The sequence below is a fragment of the Aegilops tauschii genome, chromosome 1, assembly GCF_002575655.3.
Source record: "Aegilops tauschii subsp. strangulata cultivar AL8/78 chromosome 1, Aet v6.0, whole genome shotgun sequence".
NCBI lineage: Eukaryota > Viridiplantae > Streptophyta > Magnoliopsida > Poales > Poaceae > Aegilops > Aegilops tauschii.
In genome coordinates, this window is record NC_053035.3 from 211,558,222 (window position 1) to 211,564,258 (window position 6,037).

Consider the following 6,037-nt stretch of genomic DNA (forward strand, 5'->3'; position numbering starts at 1 on the left):
GTTTCCTGCGAAAATCTCGGAAACTGAACAGGAGACCAAAAGGTTTGAGGAAGGGCAAACACCAAAAACAGATTATGGTTCGAAGTTGATTTCTTTCGCAACCAAGGACGTCGGATTGAAATCTTCTTGAGATCAAATTGCATGCTTATGACAGACAACATAGATTGGATGATAAAGAATAGAGGGATACCAGGGTCTGAAGCAAAACACTCAGCCAAACGAGAGGAAACGTAAAAACACAGAGCTCTGAGTGAGTTGATATTCAGACAAAACACAAACACCGCGGAACAAAACAAGCGAACAAAAACACAAAGAACTAGCACCAAGAATATAGATCTCAGGGCTAAGGATGAACGAGTAGAATCCCTGAGATAATTTCTGCAAGAAGGGTTAGTTCTTTTTCGCAACCCACACTTGTATGGGCAACGAGGATCTCATTTGCTTAGTATAACCTGGAACATTCCTTCGGCGAGATCTGTAAATCACCTATGCAGTTCAAGAGTAATCATATGAATATGCATTGAAGTTATTTCCAGAGACATGAGCATAATGATTTGAGGATGTACGCATGTACTCCTTCTGTCGAAGGTTAGACCGATACCCATTCGAGAAACTTTATGTGCCATTATGCGATTGATAATCATTCCCTCGAAGAGAATCACTCTGCATGTTCAAGTTAGCAGTGACAGATAGATTTTCAATGATGCACTTCTTCACCCAGGTTTTGCTTCTTGGGTGAACTAGACCTTCAATTAGTCCCAACATATCGAGCGAAAACCTTACCATTCTGTTGTCTGAAGAATTTGTAGTTCGAGTCATCAGACTCATCAGAAACGACAGTAATGGGAGTATCATATCCTAACAGAATTGCAGGTTCGAGTGTTTTGCTTTTAGCAAGGACCTGATGACCCACAAGTATTGGGGATCAATTTTAGCTCTTTTCAATAAGTAAGAGTGTCGAACCCAACAAGGAGCAGAAGGAAATGACAAGTGGTTTTCAGCAAGGTAATGTCTGCAAGGGCTGAAATTGTAAGTAACGGAGTAGTTTGATAGCAAGATAATTTGTAACGAGCAAGTAATGATAGTAGTAACATAAGTGTAGCAAGGTAGCCCAATCCTTTTGAGGCAAAGGACAGGCCAAAATGGTCTCTTATAGTAAGCAAAGCGTTCTTGAGGGTACACGGGAATTTCATCTAGTCACTTTCATCATGTTGGCTCGATTTGTGTTCGCTACTTTGATAATTTGATATGTGGGTGGACCGGTGCTTAGGTGTTGTTCTTACTTGAACAAACCTCCTACTTATGATTAACCCCCTCGCAAGCATCCGCAACTACGAGAAAAGTATTAAGAATAAATTCTAACCATAGCATTAAACTTTTGGATCCATTCGGTCCCTTACGGAATAGCGATAAACTAGGGTTTAAGCTTCTATCACTCTCGCAACCCACCATCTAATAACTACTCCACAATGGATTCCCTTAGGCCCAAATATGGTGAAGTGTCATGTAGTCGACTTCACCTGACACCACTAAGGGAATCACAACATATATACTATCAAAATATCGAACACATATCAAGTTCACATGATTACTTGCAACATGATTTCTCCCGTGGCCTCAAGAACAAAAGTAACTACTCACAAGTGATAAACATGCTCAAGATCAGAGGGGTATTAAATAACATATTGGATCTGAACATATAATCTTCCACCAAATAAACCATATAGTAATCAACTATGTAATCAACACTACTAGTCACCCACAAGCACCAATCTATAGTTTCGGTAGAAAGATTGAACACAAGAGATGAACTAGGGTTTGAGAGGAGATGGTGTTGTTGAAGATGTTGATGGAGATTGCCCTCCCCAAGATGGGAGAGTTGTTGGTGATGATGATGACGATGATTTCCCCCTCCAGGAGGGAACTTCCCCCGGCGGAATCGCTCCGCCGGAGGGCAAAAGTGCTCCTGCCCAAGTTCCACCTCGAGACGGTGGCGCTGCATCCCGAAAGTCCTTTCTTTATTTTTTTTCTAGGTCGAAATGACTTATATACCAGAAGATGGTCACCGGAGGTGGGCCTGGGTGAGCACAACCCACCAGGGCGCGCCTGGGCTCCCTGGTGCGCCCAGGTGGGTTGTGCCCACTTGGTGGGCCCCCTCTGGTACTTATTGGCTCCAATATTCCTCAAATATTCCATAAAAAATCTCCGTAAAGTTTCAGCTTGTTTGGAGTTGTGAAGAATAGGTGGCCTGACGTAGCTTTTCCAGGTCCAGATTTCTGGCTGTCGGAATTCTCCCTCTTTGTGTGTACCTTGCATATTATGAGAGAAAAGGCATTATAATTACTCCAAAAAGCATTATTATGCATAAAAACAACATAAATAACAGTAGGAAAACATGATGCAAAATGGACGTATCAACTCCCCCAAGCTTAGACCTCGCTTGTCCTCAAGCGAAAACTTCAATCGAAAAACATGTCCACATGCTTAGAGAGAGAGGTGTCCATAAAAACAAAATACGGACATAGAAGTATCATGTAGATTATTATAACAGCAACAAACTTAAACATAAGACTTTTATCATAGACTTCCCATGAATAAGTGACAATTCATCACACAATTGAAGTATAAAGCATAAACTCTATTAGAAACCAACAAACTATGTTCTCAGTCAACTTTGCAACTATAATTCATCATCTTTTCAGGAAGGGTCACGTATCGGAGCCTTAGGCAAGTCCACATACTCAACCATCATATAGTCTTCTATGATTGCTAACACTCACCGCATACACATGAGCAAAACGTTTCAACCGGACACATAGAAAGATGGGGGCTTATAGTTTTGCCTCCCAACGTATTCATCTCAAGGGTGATGTCAACAATAATAACTCATGCCACCCATATTCAACTGGACATATGTGCCTAGATCTTTCCTCACCACACGAAGCTTGCCAAAGGAGAAAATAAAAAGGAGTAGAGAGAAGAAACTTTGAGTCTTGCATAAAAGTAAATTCATAAAAGTAAAAGATAGGCCCTTCGCAGAGGGAAGCAGAGGTTCCCATGCGTTTATTTGTTTGTATGCTCAACCCCTTAGTGCAAAAGAAAGTCACGTTGTATTGCCCCTTGTGATCGCAACCTTTATTATGCAGTCTGTCGCTTTTATTCTTCACCATCACAAGTTCGTACAACGCTCAATTTTCTCTTACACTAAATGATCTCACACTTTTAGAAGCAATTTTTATTGCCTTATTGCACCGATGACAACTTACTTGAGGGATCTTGCTCAATCCCTAGGTAGGTATGGTGGACTCTTGAAAATAAGATTTGGGTTTAAGGATTTTTGGATGCACAAGTAGTATATCTACTTAGTGCGGAATTTTTGGGTAGCAAAGATAGGGGAAAGCACCACATGTTAAAGGATCTATGACAATATAACTTCTATGTGAATATGAACAAACATAAATCATTACGTTGTCTTCCTTGTCCAGCGTCAACACTTTTGGCATACAATATTTTGATGGGGCTCACAATCACAAAATATTTCAGGATAGTGTATTTACATGTGAATCTTCTCTTCCCTTATTAATTCTTTCATGAGTTGCATCATTGACCAATGCTATGTTTGTCAATCTCTAATAAAAAAATCTACTTATACTTTTCCTTATGTGGTGTCATCACTTACCATAAGATTATCATATGATCTTTTTAATTTATTTCCTTTCTTTTTACTGCAACATGGAAGTAAAGAAAGCAAAAAACTCAAACTAAACTTCATTATATATCTCACACACGATTACAAGAATAGATCACTAAGCAAACTCTCAAAAAGAAGGGATCAAACTAAACTTTTATTCATCCGAAGCAAAAGATCAAACTAAAATAAATAAAGGCAAAAGATAGTGGGGATGATACGATATCGGGGCACCTCCCCCAAGCTTGGCGGAAGCCAATGGGAGTGCCCATACCCGATACTCAATTTTCTTTTGGTGATGAAGAAGAGGTTGGTGGTGATGAAGTAGATGCGATCTTGTCCTTGGGTTTCCATGGCAGAGGTCCACCATCGTAAGAGGAAGAATGAGTCTCACGGGTCCTGCAACTGGTAGCCAAACTCATGCCTTTAAACCTCGCCTCATATTCAACGACTTGGTTTTGAAGATCATAGATCTGGCTTTGGAGGAAGTTGATTTGCTCGTTGAGGGTGAAGACGATGTCCTTAATAGACTTGCCATCCACCTTGAGATCACGGGTAAGGTCCGTAATCATGAGGTGATTGGCATTGAGTCCACGCTCCACCATCCCCTTTGGACCGGAAGGCTTCCTGCTCCATAGCTTCACGCCTGGCCTCCATGGTTCCCGTCCCCTTGGGTCCTTGAACATCACGGATTTGCAGCACCCCCTCATGCATCTGGATGGCCTGAGGGTGCTACACCACCTCCCTCAAATATGGGTTGATGACGTTCTTGAAGAAATTGTCCTTGGAGGAGCTTGAAGCGGCCATGGTAGATGGGATCTGATAGAAAACAACAAGGAAAAGAAAAACAGAAGATTTCTCTGCGATACGGTGGCCAATAGGTTCGGGGGGTATATAAAGATTTTTTTTCTTGGGAAACAAGCAAACGGAAGAAAAACGGAGTCCGGAAATAGGAAACTACCGGGCACCCTGGTGTCTTGTGCCCACCAGGGTCACTTTCCCGGTAGTTTATTATTTTCCTAATTTTCTAAATATTCCAAAACTAAGAAAAAAAAATTTTGCGGATTTTTCGGAGTCCGTTTACTTACCGTATCATGTACCTCCTCTTTTTTCACGATTCTGGAGTGTTCCGGAAGGACTCTTTTATGTGTTCTTCCGGTGTCATAGTTTGGATAATATTACTTTCAACATTAATGGGCGTACCTGAGATATAATGTTTTATTCGTTGCCCATTGACAACCTTTGGGTTAGTACCTTCGGCATTATTTATTTTGATAGCTCCAGACCGAAAAACCTCCTCGATAACATATGTTCCTTCCCATTTGGAGAGGAGTTTTCCCGCAAAGAACCTAAAATGAGAGTTGTACAAAAGAACATATTCTCCGACTTTGAACTCACGCTTTTGGATTCTTTTATCATGCCATCTTTTAAATTTTTCTTTAAATAATTTGGCATTTTCATAAGCTTGGGTTCTCCATTCATCTAATGAGCTAATGTCAAATAACCTCTTTTCACCGGCAAGTTTGAAATCATCATTGAGTTCTTTGACTGCCCAATATGCTTTATGTTCTAACTCAAGAGGCAAATGACAAGCTTTTCCATAAACCATTTTATAAGGAGACATACCCATAGGATTTTTATATGCTTTTCTATAAGCTCAAAGTGCATCATCTAATTTCTTAGACCAATTCTTCCGGGACCTATTGACAGTCTTTTGTAAAATTAATTTTATTTCTCTATTGCTAAGTTCAACTTGACCACTAGACTGGATGGTAAGGCGATGCAATTCTATGGTTAACATCATACTTGGCAAGCATTTTGCGGAAAGCACCATGATAAAGTGTGAACCACAGTCAGTCATTAAATATCTAGGGACTCCAAACCTAGGGAAAATAACCTCCTTAAGCATTTTAATAGAGGTGTTGTGATCAGCACTATTGGTTGGAATAGCTTCTACCCATTTAGTAACATAATCAACAGCAACCAAAATATGTGTATACCCATTAGAGGAAGGAAAAGGTCCCATGTAATCAAATCCCCAAACATCAAATGGTTCAACAACAAGTGAATAATTCATAGGCATTTCTTGACGCTTACCGATATTACCTATTCTATGACATTCATCACAAGATAAGACGAACTTACGGGCATCCTTGAAGAGAGTAGGCCAATAAAATCCAGATTGTAATACCTTGAGAGTAGTTTTGTCTCCAGCATGATGCCCTCCATAAGCTTCGGAGTGAAATTTCCATAGGATTTATCCCTGTTCATGCTCAGGTACACAACATCTAATAATACCATCTACTCCTTTATAAAGATGTGGGTCATCCCAAAAGTAATGTCTTAAAT